Source organism: Nanorana parkeri, unplaced genomic scaffold (genome assembly GCF_000935625.1).
Source record: "Nanorana parkeri isolate BGI_ZX_2015 unplaced genomic scaffold, ASM93562v1 scaffold600, whole genome shotgun sequence".
Classification (NCBI taxonomy): Eukaryota; Metazoa; Chordata; class Amphibia; order Anura; family Dicroglossidae; genus Nanorana; species Nanorana parkeri.
The window spans coordinates 461,707-486,358 of record NW_017306868.1 but is presented as its reverse complement, the minus strand read 5'-3'; the positions used below and the strand labels follow the sequence as shown (position 1 = coordinate 486,358).

Genomic DNA, 24,652 nt, shown 5'->3' with positions numbered 1-24,652 from the left:
ATTCAAGCACAGCGTCAACATTCCCCAGATATATTTTCCCTTACCATGCTAGATGACCTGTTCAGGGCCAGCAACACTAAGGGCTAAATTATATCCTATATGCACTCTTCCAATCATTTAAATACAGCTGAAATGAAGCCAAGGTTTGGAAGAGGATATGTAATATTTCTGAAACTGAATGGGAAGAAATCCTAAAGTTGATCACAAAAATATTATTATTCTCCACCAAAAAAAAAACGGACCCAGCTTTTTATATTGCTGAGGGTTTATTGTACCCCCTACATTCATTAGGCTCATGTGACACTCCTAACTGTGGAAAATTCATCCATGAATCGGGAAATCTAATTTACCTGCTTTGGAGGTGGTCTCAGATGTTTGCATAAGATCACAATTCCTGAAGTACTAATAAATCCTCAAGTACATTCAATGAATTTGGAACTGAAACATGGCCACTAAACATTGGATATGAGTCCTGCATTATCACTAACATAGCTACGCTGAACTAATATCCTACAAATGTAGGTTCTTGCTGGTGTGAGGCACTGGCTGGCAGGATTGTGGATGGTATAAATGTGTCATCTAGGTTTCACACCTACACATGGTAAGGGGCTCCAGGGTTTGTGTCTGATATGAAGAACATGAGTCTTTGGGTGGGATAAAGCCTCCATTTCTGGATTTACATCTTACCTGTTAGCCAGACCTCATAAATTAGTCTGAGCTGTCCACAGGCCTTTTTATGTGTGAGTTGACTGATGCTTGGGTCTCTCTCTCTTTCATTCTCTCTGCTGTGGGAGCCTGTTGCTGGATGAAAAGGCTGAGTGCTGACCAAAAGCGAAAAAGGCTACATGTTTGTTTAGGTGAACCCAGTAATGGGCACCCTGTTAGGCAGGAACCGGCCTACATTTGGATAGTTCCTCACACGTGCAGATGTTTTGTTTGGTGCTGTAGACTTGTTGTGCACGGCTTTCTTGCACCGAACACATGTTTGCTAATTGCTGAGTGAAGGTGAGGGACAGGCCTGCTTGAATTGTTCCTCTGTATCCCTGTCTTGTGCATGGTTTGCCATGGCTACCCCCACTTGTGCCTGTCCTCTTTACACTGGGAATATTTGCAGATGTGCTACCCTAAAAATATGTAATATATAGTGGGGATATTTAACTTTGCTCTTTTGCAATAAAATATGCTCAGTGGTGACAAAAAAATCAAGCCCTAAAAGTGTTAAAAATATTGCTACATTGAAATGCTGTATTATGCCTAATGTAAGAGATCACTTGTATTACTATGCATGAAAATGTCTACTGAGAATGGAACTGCTGCTCCTTATTGTTCCTTATTTGTTGACCTGGGCAGTGCTGGGGGATTGTTGGTGGTTCTAGGGCACCAGCAAAAATTGCCCTAGCAGCACCACAGAATTATAGCCCCTCAAAAAAAAAACAGAAATGGCACACTGGGGCAGGCAGGGAGGCATCTTCCCCGGGATGCGTGTGCTTTTCAGTGGTCTAAACTAACGAACCTGAACATGCCTCAGTAGCTCTCTGCCAACAACGGTAAAACTCAAAGCCAACAGAGGAACTGCATAGTTACAGTTTGTGTTATTACTATATTCTGATTGATTACTTTATATTAATATATTTATCATTTCTTGTCTTATCATTTCTCAATATGGAATGCCTGCTTTTCTTATAACACATGATGCAGACACAGGGACTTAGTCCCCCACTTATATTCCAGTACCAGAAGAAAAATTGCTTGTAACAATCCTTCCTTGTTAAGGTAAATAACAAAAAAACTTTTTTCAAAATCCTAATTTAAAAAATCTAAGTAAAGAGCAATTCCAGGCAATAAGTGAAACTTTTCAGTACATTGCTAATATTATCTAGCAAGCAATGCATTGGGCTAAAGCCAGAAAGTCAACTTTTTTTTGCCAGTGCAGCCATAATTGATAGAAATTCTCACATTTGTCCTGAAGACTGTGCTGTGTATTTTTCTCTCTCTCTCTCCCTCTCCAGTCACATAGCCTGCAGTGGGCGTGTTTGGGAACACCTTTAATGCATTGCAAACAGATAAGCAAGAGGGGATCCTAGATCACTAGATTACCAACAAAAGGTCTTCAAATGTATATCATCCAAAACAGAAAGAATATGCTAAATAATCGAAGAAGTATACAACATGCATTTTATATAACCCCAGAGGATAGATATTCAGAATATGGTTAAAAAAATGTGCAGGTAAAGACAAGTAAGAGCATCGCTGCAAAATAAAATTTTTCTTCCTTTAGAAAACACTTCATGCACTTCCAACACCGTTAATATTATGACTCCTTTCAGATGGGTGGTCGTGTCAGGTCCACCTGTCAGTTTTTCAGGTGCATCTGATTGGAAGCCCAATGTTAGGTCTATGTTAGAATAAAACCTTTCTTCCTCCAGAAAAAAATTGGCAGTGTCAGGGAAGTTCAGTGGTTGTCCATAGTGAAGCTTCTGCACGTATTGATGCACAAGCCGTTGCGCATAAATATGTGTGAAGAAAGTGTTACGGCACCAATATTACACCTGCATATGCGAATAAAATCAGCAATGCACACATCTGCAAGTCACAGTGCGTACGCACTGACGTGCACATGCACATTCCAGCGCGTGGCGCCAAAAGGGCTCTTTAAGGATGCTTGTTACACTTGCACTTTGCTGAGAGATCTTCAGCTGTTCCATGCTATTGTCTGACTTGTCTGCTCCTGAATCTGCGTTTGACCCAGTTTGTTTCCTGATCTTGCTGTCTGCTGCCTGCCTTCTGACCTCGGCTTACCCACTGACCATTCTTCTGGATTCCAATTTGGTACTGCTCTGCTTACACGTTGCTGACCCCGGCCTGCCTTCTGACATTGCCCTGCTTCTTGACTTTGTGCTTCACCTGCCTGCATGTTACCGGCCCGGTCTGTCTCTGATTCTGCTTCTTCTGCATATCCTGGTGCTACCCACTCGCTGCTGGCATCCGCACCTGATGGTCGGCTTCTTCTACCACATCCAGCGTACACCATCTACCCTGCCGTCTATAGCATCAGCTTCAGGTACTCGTGCCTCTCTCCTTCTGCACACCTTCTGTTCCATCTCCAGGAGTACTCAGACGGGAGCTACAAGGGGAGGCCTTCCTCGTCAATTCAGGCTCATACCAAGGTACATGACAGACAGACACAGATGTCACAGAGTTGACTTCCATTCCTTACTGCTCTGATCTGTGCATGGATCCCCTGCTGATTGAAAGTGACAGGCGTCTTTGTGAAAGGAGCCTTACAGTGCCATTCAAAAGATAATATTACACCTAAAAGCGCATGGTTGCCTCCAATTTAATTGGCTAGACTTCAGTGTCCACTTTGCAGGAGCTCCTATTCTAGGACCAAGTAAAAGACAGTAACAATTACAGAACCAGAACATTTCCGGAAACAGTGTTTGGTAGAACACCATCTACTCTTTTAGCTTTGGTTTAATAATTAGCTCTTAAACATTTTATAAAGACTTTAAAGGTACCAAATGCAACTAATTCTTAAAATCAGTTTTTATTCAAAATACAAAAAAAAGACATTTAAAAAGGAAATCATTCAAATGTAACACTTAGCATTTTAAAATTGAACATACAATGCAAAATACCTTTTTTTTCCCCCTCAACATTGCCTCCTAAAGTATATGCAAGATAGAAATTGATAATTCTATATGACCATAGTCAGTATGATACATGTTACATCATTCAACCACCAGGCTCACGGTGAGATGGAAATAGATCTAAACATGTTTATCAGACAACTTGGTCCGCTTCTTCAGGAGTGAATGGCAGTATCTGACTGACTGTGGTCATATTGAATTATCTGTTTAATTATTGTAAATGTTGTATGCGTTGATAGTGTAGGGAAGAGCTTAGGAAAGCGGTTTGGTACTTTTAAAGTTTGAATAATTGCTTTAGGGTTATTTATGGGTACATGGATGTGGTACCCATCCGACCCACTGCACTATTATTGATCTAATAATGTACAAATTAGTGGTCAGCAGTAGGAAATTTAGGAGATGGTTTTGTGCGAAGGATGTGTAAATTCTTAGGTGGCTTGTCTTAAATTTGCCACTACTTTGTTGTGGATTTATACTAGTCATGCACAATTAGAATGAACTGAGAACCTTGTCCTGTCCCCGTGATGTTACAATCACAATGCTACCCGTGTTCTCTCTCGTCATTGCCTTGAAGCTGTTTACCCCTTCACTCTCTAGCTCTAGTAAACTCACTGAAACTTCCCTGAGTTATTCTGAATATTTATAATTTCTACTATATCAACTTCTAACTATTTATTCTGTTTTATATTTATTTAGTTTTGAATTATGTAATTTTGAAAGCTGAAGGGCATATTTACAAAGCAGGGAATGTGACATTAAGCAAACATCTACAGGTGGTTATTCGTTGATTGTAATTTAACCCTTTCGCTGCCAGAACCTTTTAAAAAAAAAAAAAAAGCTCTAAATGTTAAAATGCACATTTTAGGCCTGAAGATTCCGTCAAACCCACATAATTATATATTGCCTGAAAGCAGAGACAGTTTTTCCTTAAACGAGAACTATGGGGTCAGTTCTTTTCCCCATAGTTCTCCTAAAGGTAACGGGAGGACACAAACTAGCGCCCTCCCGTCACCCAAAGCTCAGTATACCGCGAGCTACAGCTCGTGTTATACTGAGACGCCGCAGCCGGGACGGATCCCGACAATACTGCCTGGATCCACCCAGCTGTGTGAGTGACAGCTGGCTCTGCCTATCTAGAGGCAGAGCCAGCTGTAGCCGCCACCCCTCCCCCGTCCGTTCCGCCAGTCAGCACTAGAGGATCGGACAGGGGAATCCCTGCAGGGAGCCGTGAGTGACAGTCGCAGCTCTCTGCAGGCACAGGATCGAGAAGTGAACGAGCGACGGTATGTGTTTGCTCACTTCCTGATCTATTTAGCCGACATGTGACAGTTTCATTGTCACACGTCGGCTCGAACTATGAGGTCAGGCTGAGTGATTTTCACTCGCCTCATAGTACTCCTTTAATTTGCAGTGGATCTCTCTAATAAATTTGGCTCTTGCAGTCAAACATACCCTGATCTTTGGGCAATGAATCCTTCTTACAGTGTCGAGCAGTAGCTTCTATGCCTGGCCAGGAAGGGGGTCTAAACACCTGGTCTTGAAGTGGTTAAGCAGCCATCCTTTAACCCAGCTACCTTTAGATATACACTATCTGGAGGCAGCTAAAGTCCTTGTGCCTCTAGTACAAGCCCCATGCTAAGTTATTGCCCATATAGAGATCCTTCTATGAAGACATCCTCTCCAAGCAGACACGCAAGAGGGACAGAACAAAATCCTCAGGGATTGGTTGGGCCAGGTAAATATTCATTACTCAGTGTTTCACACACTGATTACTGGAGCATCATCAACAGCAACAGACAGCACCAATTAACACACTGAGCTTAGGAGAACCAGCAGAACCCAAAAATATAAACAGAGCTCAGACTGATTACAGCCTAGCTGTAACATACACACAATTTAATTAGGGCGACTCTAGCTTAGGTCAAGGTCACTGTAGCCCACAGGCCATACATGGCCTGTCAGTGCTCAGTGTGCAGCCCTCTGTGCTTCTGACCACTGTTCAGGGCTTTAAACTGTATGTGTGAAACTGCCAGAATTTAGCTTTCAAAATGACTGCTGAGTCCTAGTCTGCTGCAGGATGACTGACAGCCCTCCTGTATACATGTAAAACAAAGCCACGGCTTGTTAATACAGGACCATTTTCCGATTGGGACTTTGCAGGGTTTGCTTACCTGCCCCCTACCTGCATCTTTCTGCTGCCCCAATTTTGTCCGCCTCCTCCCCAGACTACTGCTCCGGCAGAAGAAAAATGGGGGTAAGGGGTGGGGTAAGTAAACCCTTCAAAATCCTTATCTGACAGCACTACTGTATTAACAAGTCAACAGCTTTTAGGCTCCACACCCAGGCCATCTCTCCCCCACATCACACTCATCTGGTACTGGCCATCTACCTTACCATCAGACCACTGCAATTTGCACTGCGGCCGCTGTGGTATGAACTGCTTCGCTTGTTTTCAAATAAGGTAAATTAAAGGTAAACAAAACCATTCATAGGTAAGAAGCTGAAGTGAGGACTGGCCACAGTACTCACTTCAGAGGTCAGTAGTAGGAATGGATTTGATTACTAACACAAATCCATTCATAAATTAAAGAAAATTATTAACACAGAAATATACCATAACTTTGTCATTTCCATTTTTTTTGCTGTATTCTTCTATTTGAGCTTTTGTAAACAATAAACAAAAACTGCAAAAGTAGTTATTGTTACACCCCTTTTCTTTTCCAAAATATTAGCTACCTCTAATAAAGCAAAAACACAAATTAATGTGCAAAAACAAAACGAAAAGGGCAAATAGTTTTTCTGCAACTACAAACGGTATACAGCTGCTGCATCTGAAGTTACATAGTTACATAGTATTTGTGTACACACCACCTCATCTATGCCCATAGCCCTCAGCTTGTGTAGCAAGCGTTTGTGTGGTACCGTATCAAAAGCCTTTGAGAAATCCAGATATACCACATCCACCGGCTTACCTCCGTCCATATCTCTACTTACCCCCTCATAAAAAGTTAGCAAGTTAGTTAGGCAGGAACGGTCTTTCCTGAACCCGTGCTGATTGTCATTAACTATCCCGTTTTCCTGAACAAATTCTACCAGATAATCCTTTATTATGCCCTCTAGCATTTTACAAACTACCGATGTTAGACTGACCGGCCTATAGTTCCCAGGTTGGCACCTTGCCCCCTTTTTGAATATTGGGACTACCGTAGCCCTCCGCCAATCACTGGGGATCCTACCAGTCATTAAGGAGTCCTTTTATTCTCTTATATATGCTGCCTTGCAATATTCACCTTATCCATGCACCAGATTCTACAAAATAAAGGTAGCACAGTTGTAATATCTTGTTGGTATAACCCTTATAATTAATAAGGGTAAATATACAAAACAAAAAATAGATTTTGCGGCCCTCCGGACATGTTGGAACCACACTTGAGGTCACCTACACTGTGTGGCCAGATTATTATGACCACCACGTTTGTAGGCAAATTAGCTATAATTTCGCGCTGATGTTGCTAGAGGGCCAGATGTTTTCTGAAGATATGGGTAAACAACGCGATTTAACAGCCTTTGAACGTGGGGATGATTGTTGGCGCAGAATTTGTTAAATGTTCAAGATCCTTTGCTGTCTGCAGTTAACAAGATATAATGTCTCCAATTCACACAGGAACACAAGGATTGGACAGTCGAGCATTGGAAAAAAGTCATGTGGTCCGCTGAATCACGTTTCCAGTTGCATCATGCAGATGGCAGAGTGAGAATTTGGCGGGAACATCATGAAAGCATGCACCCCACATGCATGAGCACAACCCTTCAAGCTGGCGGGGGCAGTGTTATGGTGTGGGGCATGTTTTCCTGGCATGATTTGGGCCCTTTAATTGTGGAATAACGTCTGAATAGCACAACATACCAAAGTATCATTGCTGATCCAGTTCATCCTATCATGTTGATGGCGTATCCCAATGGAGAAGGCTTCTTCCAACAAGACAATGCGCTATGCCACGGTGCTCGTATTGTGCAGGAGTGGTTTTAAGAACACGAGGGAGAATTTACCTTGCTTAGGTGGCCCCCACAATCACCAGATCTAAATCCAATTGAGCATTTGTGGGACGAAGTTGAAAGAGCCATCAGGCAGCTAGTTCCACAACCATCATATCTCACAGAACTGGACAGTGCTATTCATCAGGCATGGTGTCAGATTCCTCGCATCACCTTTCAACATCTCGTGGAGTCAATGCCAAGAAGAATCGCCGCAGTATTGAAGGCAAAAGGTGGCCCAACGAAGTACTGATGGTGTGGTCATAATAATCTGGCCACTCAGTGTATATTTACTAAGTTGACCACCACTGCATTATATTTTTATTCTGCAGAGTGGTGGGTGCACACATTTTATTTTTTTCAGCTCAGCCTGTAGTTAGGCTTTTAAAGACTTGCCACACTGAAGTAATTCTATAGTTATGTGTGTGTGCATACGTCTATGTGGCTTTACACATACTGGAATCAACTTGAAAGCATTCTTCATTAACACAACAGAATGTAACTTATACTTTTTGGCCCCCCCCAACCATCCCAAGTAGTTGGTTGTCTGCATGAAAAATGAAGAGTGCAGGCACTTCCAGAACTAGCATACAGCATCATTTCCATCCACAGCAGCGTCTTCTGAAACTGCTTTCCCCATCTGACACTGTCTAATGTTACCCCTCCTCCCACCCAAGCCTCCTCCTCTCTTGGCCATCTCTAGCCCCAGCTAGCTGGCACGGAAATCCGAGTCATCATCTGCAAGGCAAAGCCAGGGAGAAGTACTGCAGGCAGTCTCTGCTTTAGGTAAGTTTCCTTGCTAATTTTTCTCTTTCTATTGCATGTGATCTGTGCATGTATTATTATGTATGCATTGATGGGACAGAGGCTAAAATGTAAGTGGTTGTATCTGGAGGACATAAGAGCAATGGCTGAAGATACTAAAGTGCCAGGCTTAGACACAACTCAGTTTTGATTTAGAACACAGAAATACAATTTAGTAAACTAAACGTGAGATTGTAGTCCATCACGGGAGTGAGCTTGGAGCGGTGGCTACTTTACAGCACATACAGAGTTCATGGGAACAAAAGTAGCCACCCTCCAGAAGGAAGGACAGTGTCAGCACAAATTTAGAGATGATTTGAGGATCTACAGCCGAGTGATACACAAATAAGATACATTTTTGTTAATAGTTAAGGTACTTGAATGCATTTTTAAGATTTAACTTCTGATTTTTGTGTCACTTTTAATGTCAGCACTAAAAGTAAAAGTAGTGTAATCTTTAGCAAACATTTAGATAACAGTAGTTTAAAACAGACAGGACTATGAAAGATTAGCTCTGATCAGTTGCTGTGGGCTACTGCACTTTGCCTTATTAAATAAGACTAAAAGAAGACGCAAGTCTTCCACTTCACAGATTTCTTTGGACATTTTAGGGTCACTGGTACTAGAACTAGGGCTGCTGATACTTTTGCAAGAACACAAGATGTTTGGCAGTTGTTTGCTATAATCAGTGTGTATTGCAATGAGTGTGTGATAACAAAAGAAATGTGTATGCCATCAGTACCATAACTATGCTTGAATTTCTTGTTGCTCGGTCATAAAATTATTGTGACATGGCAAGCATTAGTCAAACACTGCATTTATATCTGCTATAGGTTTTTCTATTATTACAATTGGTATAAAGTCTGCCTAAGTGAAACAACATTTGAGGACTGGTTTGGATGAAGAAAATGTTAAGGATAAAAGGCATATAGGCACCAAGAAACCAAGCAAATTTGAACAAAGTTCAGCTTATAAATTCTGATCTTTATACGTTTTGAAGTTTATGTGATCGAGGGAAAGACATGCTTTTGGAGTTATGCACCCCTCCCTCCAACTTCTTCACATGAACATTTCAAGTCATGTGCCCTTTAAAGAAGCAGTGGTTAAAAAATATTTGGCTTATGTGCAGACTGCCAACTCAACTGACAGTCAAACAGCACACACCTCATTTCTAGCTTTTAATTATATTTCTGTTTCCTTTTCTTTTTTTAATTCTTCCTTGCCTCCTTCTAATCTTCTGTTAGAAAATGTTGCAGGCAAAGGCTGCTACTTTGTGAGCTGAGCTACTACTCAACAGTAGTTGCACTTTGGGTATCAACAGGTGTAAGAATAATACTAAAAGACCCACTACTAGAAGAGGCCCAACCAGTGGCGTCACAAGGGACTGCACCCGGGTGCCACCATTGGAGGGGTGACACCAAAATGACTAAGAGTCATTTTGGTGTCACAACCTCTGAAAAGTCGGGCACTCGGTTATTGACTGAGAGTCACACCTCATCCCGCCGGGTGAACGTCCCCTCCTCTCTCTGCAGGCGTATATCACCAAGATGGCCACCGGCAGGTGTCAATAAGATGACCGCGCATGCGAGATGACATCGTCGCACACACGCGTGGTGACGTCACGCCCATGCCCGATGATATCCCGACGGGGTGTGACCCGGTCTTCGCTCTGGGTGTCACCCTGCCTGAGGACACCCCTGGGCCCAACTGGGCCCAACTCTGACCCTGATCAAGAATTCTTGTTTCTTTCCATCTCATTACTCCTAAAAAGATGTGTTAATTGGAAGATCATATATTTCCTGTGATGCAAAGAAATGTTCTGCTTGAAGCCGTTCAATAAGACAGGAAGTCTAGAAGCTGCCCCTAGAAACCTGAAAATATATGGTCCTGCTGGATGTAGACACAATAGGGGGCAATACAATAAAGCATCTGTAAAACATTTCTGGCCTTATGGCTCTAGTAAAAAGTCCTGCACCAAAGCTGTGCGACTGTTGTCTTGCTATTTCCAACACGTGCAACAAATTTAAGACCCCATTCACACTGAGCGACATGGTGCATCGCGCTTTTTTCCACGTGATTCGGTGCTGAGCGGCATTGAGCTACAATGTGAGATATTGAGCGGCAAAACACATTTTATCGCGCTACGTAGCGCGACTTTTGGGAGGGAATTAGTCGCTGCTACATTGGGATGTAACCAATCAACAGCGGTCTTGATGTGACATCATTCTTTCCTTCCATTTTGCAATGCAAAAGTTATCCTTTTGTAGCGCGATGTCACGCGACAAGGTCGTGCAATATCGCCGGTAATGCGCGACTTTGCGCGTCACTATTGAGTCATTGAAATGCATTGGACAAGCTACATGGAGCGATATCGCGCAGAAATGTGCGATGCGATTTATTAGCAGAATTCGCGCGACAAACCGCTCAGTGTGAACCTGGTCTAACACGTTTGCATGCTGGTGCATGCAAGAAATACCACCAGATCAGTGATAAGAAAAGTGGAAGTAAATTGTAACATAGTAACATAGTAGGTGAGGTTGAATAAAGACAAGGTTCCATCCAGTGTGTGTATGTATGTGTGTGTGTATGTATTTTTGTGTGTGTGTGTATGGCTCTAACACTGCCCATATCCTTGTATATGAAGTGAAAGAAGAAACTCATCTAGAAGTTTCTTGAATTTATCAACGCTATCAGCGGATACAACTGCCCTTGGAAGGGACTTCCATCATTTTACTACTCTAACAATAAAAAACTCTTTACATTGTCTAAGATTGAACCCGCTTTCTTCTAACCTCTTGTTGTGTCCTCATGTTCTCAATATAGTTATTGGCGAAAACAACTTGTTAGAAATATTGTGATCCCATTGATGATTTTGAAGACTGCAATAAGGTCCCCTCTTAATCGCCTCTTTTCTATGGTGAATAAGTTTAAGTTTTGAATGCGGTTTTCATAACTCAGGCCTCCGGTCCCTTAATTAAATTTTGTAGTCCTTCTCTGTACTCTCTCAAGTTCGAAGACGTCTTTCCTGCAAGTCGGCAACAAAAACTGCACCACATACTCAGGGCGAACCAGTGATTAATAAAGTGGAAGTATTACTCCTTTATCCCTTCCTGCAATCCCCTTTTTCATGCACACCAGTATTCTGTTTGCTTCGCTGTCTGCCGTTTGGCATTGCATACTATTACCAAATCTGTGATCTATGAGCACCCCCAGGTCTTTTTCAATGTTCGACTTACCTAATGTAGCACCCCCAAGTTGTAGTTTGTACACACGATCTTTTCTCCCATGTGCATAACCTTACATTTTTTAATATTTAATATCTACAGTTCGGAATTTACTGCCCTACACAGTTTAGTATCGTCCGCAAAAAACTAAATCCAGCTATTTATTCCAATCTCTATGTAGTTGATGAATAAGATGAACAGGATTGGTCCCAGGACCGAACCCTGTGGCACCCCATTCACAACCTTTGCCCAATTAGAAAATTACCCATTTATTACTACCCTCTGGATTCGTTCTTGCAGCCAATTTTCCACCCATGAACATACAATTTCATCCAAACCGATACCCCTTAGCTTATGAATGAAACATTTGTGGGGCACTGTATCGAATGCTTTAGCAAAGTCCAGATACTCCACGTCTACTGGTTGTCCTCTGTCTAAATTAATACTGACTTCCTTCCTAATGTTAGTAGATTGGACTGACATGAATGGTCCTTCCTGAAGCCATGTTGGCTACTACTCATGATGCCAGTCTAATTTGCAAATTCCTGTAGTCCCTTATCATGCCTTTAAATATTTGCACACTATTGAGGTTAAGCTGACTGGCCTATATTTACCTGGTGTACACAGTTTCCCCTTTTTGTAAATATGTATCTCATTAGCTTTTTGCCAATCATGCGGGACCATACCTGTCATTAGGGTGTCCATAAAAATGAAGTACAATGGTCTGGCTATGACCTGGCTAAGTTCCTTTAGTACCCTCGGATGTAACCCGTCAGGCCCCGGGGATTTGTAATTATTTAATCTTTCTAGCCTCTGTACTACTCTGCTCTCCGACAGCCACTGAGATATGTTAAAAGTTTTATTACACTTCTGCAGCTGATGCCCTGATCACTACCCACATCCGTCTCATCTGCAAAGACAGATGAAAATAATTTGTTTAACGCATTTGCTTTCTCCCTGTCACTGGTAGCTAACCTCCCTTCTTTATTCGTAATGGGGCCTACATGTTCCGTCCTTATTCTCTTGCTTTTTTTTTTATTTTTTAAACATTTCTTGGGGTTCCTTTTGCTTTCTGTTGCTATGTGTTCCTCGTATTCTATTTTTTACTGCCCTGATTGCTTTTTTACATCATTTGTTACACTTCTTGTAGTTTTTGAATGCTGTTGTTGACCTCTCTGACTTATACATTTTGAAGGCCTTATCCTATTCCTTTATGTGTTGTGTTACACGCTATAGTATTGTGTCGCAGACAATGTTCTGTCTGGAGCAATTCTGCAACAAATTCATATACACTTTACCAACAGTTACAAAAACTGTCTTAATCTGTGTCTACGGCCCTCTTTATGAATTCCAGGGAATGTACTGTAGCACTAGATGAATAATCACACCACCCAAATACTTTATTTAGTTAGAAATATAATAAAAAACATAAATAACAACACATCACAATAACAACAACATAAAGATATTTATATTATAGGTTTATTGCTGTATTAGCACGCAAGTAATGCAGATACACAGATTCATTGCCGGTAAACAGATACAATTATTTCATACTGTGACACAAATCTTTATATTTGCATTGTACCTGTTTGTACTGTTCTACCAACATCAGTGTGTCTTGCATATGAATGTACCATCCCATTCTACTCTCAGACATTAACATGTGGACATCTGTTCTTGTTCCTATCTGTTAAAACAATTAAAACATACTTTTGAAAAAAATGTTTGGTCAAAACTGGGCTTTAATAAAGGTTGCCACTTTTTTTTAAAGCGATCCTATCATTCGTGTATGTGTAGCCTAAATGTTTATTTTTTAGTTTTAGAAGGAGAAGTAGGGTGAGGTCCGGCAAGGATGGCATAGGAAAGAGCAGGTCAGAGTAGGTACAAGAGATGTGGGTCAGCCCAGAATGGCACACAGGCAAAATACTTAGTAGACATGTGAGATTAGTTTAGTTCCGAATTAAAATTCGGATGAATTTCTGCTTATTCGGACATTTGGACGCATTAACATTTCTGAATCAAAGAAATAACGAATCTAAATGTATCCAAATTTTTCATAATAAAATTTGGATACATCCAAAAAAAAAATTCCAAATGTAATTTGAAATGGATTGATGTTATGTTGCGCCCCTAAAACTAAATTAAAAAGTTTTTGTTATACATATATTTAAGGTATCACAATTTCAAATAGGCATTTCTCAAAAAAGAATGACTACCTACCTTTTCTGCTGCCCACACCACTGCTCAGAAATCCTGAACTGAGGTCCAAAGGGAAACCAGCACTGGCTTCCAAGCAGTGGTAAGTGGGGTTGTAGGCAGGAAACACTGAACAATCTGGGAACCCAGGACTTCTAAAAGTGTTTTCTTTTAAACTTCAGCCATGGATGTGACGTAAATTGATTTACATAATGCAGGGTCGCAAAAACTGGATATTGACCAAAGGCATGGCAACTTGTCAAAGAGACATGGCTTTATTAAAGGCTGTTAATTATCCCTGTATAATGTAAATGTTAAATATTGCACATTTAATCTGTCAAAGTGAATTTACAATTTTGCATTACGTTAATTTACATATACAGTAATAATTAAATTGCACCTGTGCTATTTTGTAACATGCATAATGGGGTATGCTGCATTGTCAAATTTGTGCAGGTGCATTTTTTTTGTGCAATGCGATCAAAATATTTGGGCTACCTTAATGCAAGCATGAAAACGTGTACATTAATGCATGCAAAGGAGTGAGCGGGCCCTCAAAGATAGTAACTTTTTTCACAGAGAATGCCTTATTTTTACCAAACTGTCAAGTTGCCAGAAAAAGAATTCCACATATAATTTAATTTGGAACCCACAAATAAACTCCCTTTGGGAGATGTGCAACATCCTTCAATATAAACACACAAAAACATTGGACCACTTTTATGGGAATTTTGAGATACAAGCAAACAGATCCAGTCAAACAAATATGAAATAATACAATTTATTAGGATTTATTAGGATTTAAAAGGGCCTACTAAATCTCTTTTCTATCAAAGCCCCAACTAAGGAGCATAGAGTTGCTGACTTTACTAATACCACTACATTATTACTATGGCAACCTGGCATTAGGCTGCTTAAAGTCCTAGGGGTAGTAATGTGAGGGTATACAGCACATGCCAGCAGGAACCATAAGTATCACAAACCTGATAGAGGACCGAATAGCCTCCTTTGCAACCCTTGTCCTGTACCCCTGAGATTGGAGACAGGGAGTGAGAGGACAGAGAGCAGCACAGGTGCCACGGGAGGTAGGACACTGTGCCCGGGTAGGTCCAGTTGTTGGTTTTCAAGGAAGCTGGAAGCAGGCCAGGATTCCGCCAGGAGAATAGCGTGGCACTCTGTGGGAGCAGGACGAAGTCAGGCAGACCCGGTCAAACCAATCAGGCAGCAAAGTACAAGAGCGTGTATGTTACATGACGTGTTTCCCGTAAAGGTGGAAGACAGGGCCATGCACATGCGCAGTATCACCCACACGGCCAGGTATAGTCTTACAACAGGTCAGCTCTTTACTTTGCAGACCAAACATTGGAACAACTTGTGTTCTTGGGCATACCAATCCTATATACTGTTCTCTCTGCCTCTAGTGCTTCCTAGGTGAGTCAGCAGGGACCCCAGATTGCTACTGCCCCACAGTTTCTAGAATCCAGCATTATGACTTATTTAAATCTTCAAACTAGAAAAAATGGTACATGCATGAATCTATAACCAGCCTTCATAGCAGGGCGCACATTGGAAAGGCTGCAGGCTGGCTGGCAGGTTGAGGCTGGGGAATTTTTGTGTTTTGTATTATTTAAATCTTCTTCTTTGAAAACTTTAATATCCAAAAGGGGTGTTAGCTTGAATTCTGGCTGAAGTAAGAGGAAAAAAACAATAGTATAATGGAAATAGCAGTTTTAGTCACACTTTGACAGCTGTTGGGCTACAGTAGATTTCATTACTTATGGCGTGGAGCCGCCATTCACCTCTGTGCTGTGCCCATCCCCTCTGCAGAGTGCCCCTGAGAAAGCAGAACGACAAAATTAAAGAGCATGGCTCGTCATAAAATTCAGAGTGTTAGAGGATTTCAGAATGTTTTAGCACAGCTGCAAGTGGAGAGGAGCTGAGCCATAGCAATGATGAATAGAGTGAACTGAGGACATTAATGGAAAAAATAAAATGGAAAAAAAGAATCAGTTACAGAATGTATTCTGTAATAAAAGTGTATTTAAACCAATACACGTAGACCAAAGATAATGTTTCACTTGGTTCTGTACTGTCAAAAAGTATGATCCTTTTTTTAATGTAATAAAATTTTATAGGCAAGGTGCATCATTATTCCCAAAGGTGACAACTCTTACTTAGTTCAGCAGCAGCATTGCTAGCCTTACCTGAACACTGAGTAGGACTACAAGAAGCTGTGCCAATGCAAAGTTTGCTGGCCAATTCTACTGTAGTCATTTAAACTGTGATGTTCAGCCAGGCCCGGATTCCCTACAAGGCCACCGAGGCCAGGCCTCGGGGTGGCGGGGAGCAGAGGGGCGGCAGTGGTGTGGAATTCCCCGACGCCCGGAACATAAAGTTCCGGGCGGTAAGTTCCCTTCTACATTTAGTCCTGCTTTGGGAAGGCAGGACTAAATGTAGTGTGGGGAAGCCGCTTGTTCGTTTACAAGTGATCACGGCGATGTCGCCGCGATCACTTGTAAAATGTGTGCAGCCTGTCCGTCCCCCCCTCCCCCGCACCTACCTCTCTCCTCTGGTTCTAAATAATTAATAATAAGATAAAAAATTATAAACAATATAAAAGTAAAATAAAAAAAATGTAAAAAAGTTTAAAAAAAAAGTAATAACGGTTATAAAAATTAAAGAAACAATAAAAAAATAAAACTAACCCTGCCGTCCCTGCCATCTGGTTGCCATTCTCCGTTGATGGGGGGGGGAGCACACACACGCGCACACAGGAGATTCATTGAAAAAGTCTACTGTACCTACAGAGCTCTACAAAGCTAAGAATTCTTTTCTGAGAGTTTAGGTCTGCTTTAAGTGAACCTGTACTTAATTTCATATTTTCTAAAGTAAAAAACAGCCTAAGACCAGACACCACAACCTAACTTTACTTGACTTCATGGATATGTCTCGTCAGCTTCCATTCTATTGTCTAGTGAGACTGCTCCAGTTGCCCACAGGGGCACTGTAAATGGATGGGGGGGGAGGGCAGAGGGGATTAGTTGATTAAAAGCTTTTGTGGACATAGAGCAGTATATGGTGGACTGGTCAATGTAATTATAATTTTGATTTGTTTCTTTGGCTGTGCATATTTTGTATTTAGCTTTGTTTTGAAATATTTGTTATTGTGCACATTAATATTCTTGTGTTTTATACCACTCGAGTTTTTACTGAATAGCTACAGCAATATTTTTTGAACTATGGCTCAGAACGCAATATGAGATGCAGACTTGTTTGTGATGGGTTGTCACATGATTCTGTGCTATACGTAGCCTAGTTTTTCCAATTGTGACGTCCATGGTGAGTGATATAGTACATTTTATTTATTGATGGTTCAAATTGTATGCTACGGAAATGGCGAGGTGTGTCGACAATGCATTATTCGTCATTGTTACTTGTCTTTGTTTGCTTTTGTTGATATTTTGGTAATAATTCTTTACTTGGATCCCAGTATGGTAAGAATTTTTTATTTGGGTCCTTGGATTTAACAGTTTAAGAATCCCTGAGCTATGGGATCTGTACTGCTCAGTTTTTGAGATGAAGGCTGTTCCCATCCCATCTAAGTCACAACAGAGTATTTATAAATGTTGCTTGTCCACATTGGGCCTTATGCTTACACATGCTGCATGCCAGGGAGGGTCTCTAAATCGTCCACCCTCATGTGTGGCATACTATACATAGCACTCTACTATGCAGCTTTAACATGCCTCTCAGATTTCACTATAACTATGAATATACATAGTATCAGGGATAACTAATGTCTGGGTTTGATCTATCAGGGTCTATTAGGATTTCAGGGATTCTAAATTCTCTCCAGCCCTTGTTTATTGGAAATGATTTAAAACAAAATGTAAACCCTGTAAGGGCTTGCAACTGTAAAGCATATTCTGTACAAACGCCATATCTTTAACTATAGAAAGGACTTATACATTTATAAGGCATTTTCAAAATAGTGTCTTGTATCAAAAAAAGGTTTTGTTGTATTTTACTAGCATTCTGAACTTATTTTCAAGCTTTTTAAAGCATATTGTTTTTCTGCACACCGTACACTTGGAAGAATGTTGGAAAGCATTTTTTAGTGCTTCTGTGTACTTTAATGGGGGATGGAAATGATTTTTATTTATTTTAGGTATTTGTATAGTACAACAATTTATGCAGCACTTTGCATACTTCACATTTACCTCAGTCCCTGCCCTCAAAGAGCTTACAATCTAGGGTCCCTATCACACATACATACAGGGCCAATTTTAGACAGGAGCCAAATAACCTTCCAGAATGTCTTTTGGAGTGTGGGAGGAAACCGGAGTATACAGAGAAAACGCACATTGGAACAGGGAGAACATGCAAACTCCTTGCAGATAGTGTCCTGACCGGGGTGTGAACCAGGAACCCCTAGTGCTGCAAGACATAAGTGCTGACCAATAAGCCACTGTGCTGGCTGAAATGGTTGATTATGCTAGAAAAATGCTGCAAACAGGAATTTGAAAAGAACACCAATGCAGTTGCTTGTGTAAAGGCATTTTGCCAGTGTTTCTTACTGTTTCAGAACATTTGGAAGTGTTCATAGTGTCTCTAGGCTTTCAGGATTTTGCTTCAGTTTAGCCAGCTGTGCACATGACTCAGTCTAACCTACTGATATTTGTACTGAGTAACTGGCAGGGTAATTTTTTACAACGTGTACAGTTAAAGTTAAAGGCTACTGTACACTTATATTTTTTTCTTCTTCAGCCCCAGTGCTGTATTTGGATTTTGTGCCTCCCTAGGCAAGACTACACCAGGGCACCACCCCAATCTAAATTTGCCCCACCCATTTCTGTATAAGACATTTTGTGTAACCTGTATCCATCTTCTGACTGGTTGCGTTAGTCACATAGCAGGGAAGACGGGGTCTCATGTGGGCTGTCTTGTGACCCCGCATAGCCCACCTGAGACCTTGTAAAGCCCACCACAGACCCCGCGTAGCCCACCACAGACCCTGCATAGCCCACCATACATCCCGCATAGCCCATCTAAGACCTTGTAGAGCCCATCACAGACCGTGCATAGCCCACCACAGACTCTACATAGCCCACCACAGACTCTGCATAGCCCACCATAGACCCTGTATAGCCCACCTGAGACCTTGTAGAGCCCACCATAGACCTCCCATAGTCCACAATAGACCTCCCATAACCCACTTGGGACCCCGCATAGCCCACCTGGGACAGCTCATAGCCCATCACAGATCCTGCAGAGTCCACCATAGACCCTGCAGAGCCCACCTAGGACTCTCAGATGGGCTCTGCAGGATCTATGGTGGGCTGTGCAGAGTCCCTTTCCCTGCACACATGTGCTCCTCCACTTATCTGAAGCCTACCCACCCTCCGGGTCATCCCTCCATGAGACGCTGTAGTATGGGCAGCCCAGAGCCACCCGCAGCTCTACTGGCCGGGCCCGTCTCCACCCCACCTCCGGTCCCGCATCCTCCTCCTCCACCCGGCATCTCTTTTAGATAAATTAGACAACCGCGAGACCCAACTAGCAGCCGCCTAATTTGCCTGATTAGGCAGCTGAGACTGCCTGATTCTGTGCGGCCCGGCTTGCCGCACCGATTTGGGGGCAAATACATGGTTTGCCTTGTGGTGGATATGCCCTTGTTCATCCCTGCGGGTTTAATGAGAAGAGACTCTCAATTTCCCCATTAACAGTGAGTGGCTTCAGTCACTGTTCAGCTGACAATATTCCACCCAGCTCCTTCGATTTTAATAATGAAAGAGGTTGGGCAGGAAGCTGCCGATAGAGCCTCACATGGAGCTAATTTCGTCCAATTCATGAAGAACGGGCCACAATTTGCTCCATTTATGGCCAGCTTATCTCATTTGCAATCTTAAACCAGTTAGTGTTTCCATTTTTTGTCTCGATTAGTGTAGATGTTCTTCATGAGAACAGTGATATGTTCAGGTACACCCATTTTCCATAGAACATTCCAGAATTTTTAAAATTTATGTTTGAAAAAAATGCATCTTACCGTATGTTTTAAGGATTGTTTAGTGCCATATATAGAGCAAAACATTTTTTGTGGAGGAGGGTGTGTGCTAAGTCTTTTGAAGTAGTGTCAATATTTATGTAGTGATCCCTGATTATGTTAATGAGGTGATAGGTAGTTTGTATGTATGGAGGGACATCCAGAAAGTTGCTTTGTATTTAATACAGTTACTTTCGATCAGGGATGTCCAAACTGCGGCCCTCCAGCTGTGGTGGAACTAGGGATCCCATGAGGCTTTGCAAGATTCTCACAGCCACAGACATGACTCCCGGAGAGAGATGCTTCATGGGATTTGTAGTTTCACCACAGCTGGAGGGCTGGAGTTTGGAAATCCCTGCTTTAGATGTTCCAGGGACTACTTAACTGAAGTTGGTGCAGCACTGTGATGAAATGAATCAAAGCGGAATATCTCTGTTTTCCAATTATCTCTACATTGACTGTAGACTACCTGCCCCAACATTGGCCCTTGGCAATACTGGCCCCCCACTGAAAATAGTCTTGACTGTGATATTTACATATGAATGGGTGGCACTATTTACATATGAATAAGCCGTGTCTCATTCTCCCCCAAAAATGTCAGTGCATCGCTAGAGTGTTCAGGTTTCGGTTGAAGAAAAGGTGGCAAACCTAATTATGGGGCAGGCTGGGGGTAGAGTTGCTGGCAATGGATGCTCATTACTGAGGGGGAAGTAAATAGTCACACTAGAAAAAATGGTACATGCATGTATCTATAACCAGCCTTTATAGCAGGGCGCACATTGGGAAGGCTTACAACAATACAAAACACAAAAAGCAGTTAGCTTATTACAGTTTATTAGATACGGCTCTTAGGTTTAGGTGGGTAAATATTAGTCAGTGTCACCACAGTTTGATTGTAGTGCTAAAGCTGGCCATACACCTTACAACCATTGCAAGACTTTTGTCTTGCGATGGTTGTAAGGTAATTACAAAAACGTACAATCTGCCCATCTTGGACAGGCAGATCCTACTTGCGATCATCGCTAGCCTGCCCCGCTGAGGGGCAAGATTCCGATGACCGCAATGCTTGCGCACACCGGCCCGTGCGGCAATTATCTTACGAGCATGCCCCAAACCAGCCGAAAATCGTACGATTCTCGGTTGGTTTTCGAACATGTTCAAAAGACAAAAGTCGTGCGACCATACAGTAGAAACGGTCGCACGCCTTCCACACCCCTTGCGATTATCGTACGATCGCGTGATTTCCCGCGATTATCGTACGATAATCGTAAGGTGTGTGGGCACCTTAACAGGCCAAAATGCATAAACAGAAGTCAAGGAGGGGTGTCTTCATAAATAATTTAGAGCTTCAGCCCTTTTTTCTTGTCCAATAATTTATATTTGACAAGAATATATTGCATCAGTGCAAAGAGATATATCATCAAGTTGTGTACAAAGTAAAAAAAAAAAATATATATATAATAATAACATTTAACACATCATAGGATTATGATACATGTGTGGTGCTGTGTGTACATGCAAGCTATAACAGACTTGTCAAACAAGGGTAGTAGGAATGTAGGAAGGTGGAAGGGACATAGTGGTACAGGATAAACCAGGAGTCCATAGCGGGAGAGGGACCAATCTGATTGCTAAATGATAGGTTATATAGTAATGTGTGCAAGTATTTAAGGCCTGGTTCACACCTGGGCATTTAACAGCGCGTTGCTACACGCTGTAAAACGCTCAACATGTGAAAACCAATAATTGCCTATGGGCATGGTTCCCACCTGGGCATGAAAAACGCCCTACGCCAAAAGAAGTACAGGAGCTTCTTTGGGGCGTATTATCCAGCTGTATCCATTAGGATACAGCTGGATAACCCTCAGAAACGCAAGTTTCCTTTACCGCAAATCGCGGTAAAAACGTGGGGCACAAAACGTGCAGCAAACACGCATATTCCGTACGCCCAGGTGTGAACCCAGCCTTAGGTTTCCAGTAGGGTGTAGTTGATACTAGGTAGTAAATGCTAAGGAATGGGATTGCCATCAGGCAGCAATGTTCACTTGTGGCAGCACCAATAATCCCTACGCATACATAAGCGGCAGAAGCAACAGGAAAAGGGAAACGTGTATTGTCTTTTCCTTGTAAAATGGAGCAGAAGTTAAACAAATGAAAAGATTTGCCTTCATTAGTGTAGTGAGCATATGCTGGCTAATCATTGGCATCTGCAACAAGTGTTTGGAAGTCCCCTGTATTCCGTGCCTGATTTATATTAATGAATGTGAGCCAATCCATGCTCTCAGGCAAGTAGGAAGAAGACACATCAACAACACTGACTGCTCTGTGCCTGGTAGGAGGAAGATGACATTTTATGACAAAGTGGATCAATTCCAGAAATTCAAATCCCATCACTATTTGAGTTATTATAGGAAAAGATAGTTGCTTAAAGCGTATCTATACCAAAAAGCAGAAATTTTATTTATTGCAGCTTACCAATTCTCAGATGTGGTGGCTAAATTTGTTTTCTTTCTTTACCTTTACTTTCACCTGGCGATCCTGCCAGTGTCTTTTTTTCAACTTCCTTTCACAAACCAAGCTGTCCAGCAAAACTGGAAGATAGAGGGTTGAGAAATAACCATTTAACACTGACTGGGTGCTTACAATTGCCAGCTTTTATCTATTTATAAAAAAACATTATCCCAAAAGGAAAAAAATAAACTGTTGGTGTAACTACTTAAATGGTGTTAGCTGGAGTTTAGATTTAATATGTTAATCCAGTCTATCTAAATTTGCTAATGCATCTAACACTACCCTCTCCACAGGTTGACAATGCTGCTGTCCAAGGGTGACTCCATTGCTCCTCCATAGAGTGGAGCCATCCTAAGACAGGAAGTGTGTTCACTATCACTGATCACTAGGTGAAAATAAAGGAAATAATTCTAAAATAGAAAGTTAATTACTGATAAATGAACTGGTCTTGAAGCTTTTTCCTGATACTATGGGCAACCATAACGGCTGAGCTACATAGGCAATACAAATGGCTTGCTACTAGGAGACTTAAAATCACCAGCAATTTTTCACTAAGTATAGCAAATGATCGCTAAACAAATGGGGCCAATAGCTCCCTATAGATCAACCCTTTCCCTGCCACCGACATAAGGCACACGGCGGAGCAAAAATTTTCCCAGCCTGTCACATCAGTATGCCTTACGTCAGTGGCATGTACCATTCTGCTATAAGCTCCTGGTCGCTTTAGCGACCATGAACTTATATTAGTACGGTTCTCCTATCGGCCCCCTTCAAATTAATAGCTGACAAGCCGCTGATGACAGCTATTAACAAAAATTCGCCCCCTGTGTGTGTAGCCGAGCAGAGGTAAATATCAGTGAAAAATTGCAAAAATGGTGTGGCCAGCTGAGGTGTAAAGCGCTCTGGAGGGCTTGGCTGCAAAAGGGTTAAAGCTACACAACCACATAGGAAGTGTCTGATGTTTGAAATTTGGCTTTTTAGTGCTACTTTATGCAATATCTTTTCGAGCCCATTCACACTTAGGTGGACCAAAGTGCCCAAAGTATTGCTACTGGTTAGAAACAAAATAAAGCATAAAACATTAAACTAACAAAGACAGTTACCAAATCTCCACTTGCAACACACTCACTCATATAGCCTTCCTTTTTTCCACACTCCACCCTTTTGTAGGTTACTGTTGAATAAACTGAACAATACCACTAAACCATCTTGTACTGTCCTCATTAGATATGGACATTTCCAAACATAGGTCCATTTATAGTACTTAGCTACTTATGTATATTTATTTGAATTTAGGAAGCATATTGTTAATCATAGTAATATAGAGCTGAATTGTTGGCACTGGTGAATTTTTCCAGTGCAACATAATAGGTTTTCTTGCATAAAATAACAGTAGGCGTAACAACAGCTTACAGTGTGTTGTTGGGACATAGTCATGGCAAACAGATATGTCTCTGGAAGGAATGAAAGGAACAAGTTGAGCTTATTTGTTAGAAGATGTATTTGCTTCCATAATTAACTCTTTGGGAAGTTTGGGAACAAAGCCAGAAAACGTGTAAAACATTAGCAGGTGTTGAGTCACATCTATGACATTTAGCTATACTTATCAATCTCATTTTGTGTAGCCTGTCTGAGGTATAATCAGGGGCGGACTGACAACACATGGGGCCCCCGGGCAATACATGGTTATGGGGCCCCCTTGTGCTCCGCCCATATAAAAGCCCCTCCCACAAGCCCCACCTGTATAAACATTCTTGTGCCACAGATCAGGCAGGCACAACGGGTGGGAGGGGGCGTGGTGGCTCCATTCATGTCAATGGCGCTGCAGACATGCCTCCCACCCACACTGGAACATGTGGTACCTCAATGCACTGCGTACCAGTGCGGTGTGATCGCAAAAAATCAGGCATGCACTATTTTTTGTGCTATTGCACTGCACTAGAACACAGTGAGGGGAATTTATCAAACTGGAGCAGCCGTGCATGGCAACCAATCGGCACCTCTCACTCATTTTCAAATGTTGAACTGAGGAGAGAAGCTGATTGGTTCCCATGCACAGCTGCACCAGTTTTTACAAACCCCCCCAGTTCATTGTGGTACCACACGTTCCAGTGTGGGTGGGAGGCATGTTTGCAGTGCCATTGACATGAATGGAACCACCACACCCCCTCCCACCCCAGAACGCA

The 24,652-nt window shown here is 41.9% G+C and overlaps 1 protein-coding gene across 1 annotated transcript in view; it reads left to right on the top strand.

Moving 5' to 3' along the window:
- The first annotated feature begins 8,247 nt into the window (after positions 1-8,247).
- LOC108792101 (protein kinase C and casein kinase substrate in neurons protein 1-like) overlaps positions 8,248-24,652 on the top strand; it is a 55,135-nt gene continuing 38,730 nt past the window's right edge. The window contains exon 1 of the mRNA XM_018562791.1: positions 8,248-8,471. The gene's annotated coding sequence lies outside the window, so the exon portion shown is untranslated. The remainder of the gene's footprint in view (positions 8,472-24,652) is intronic.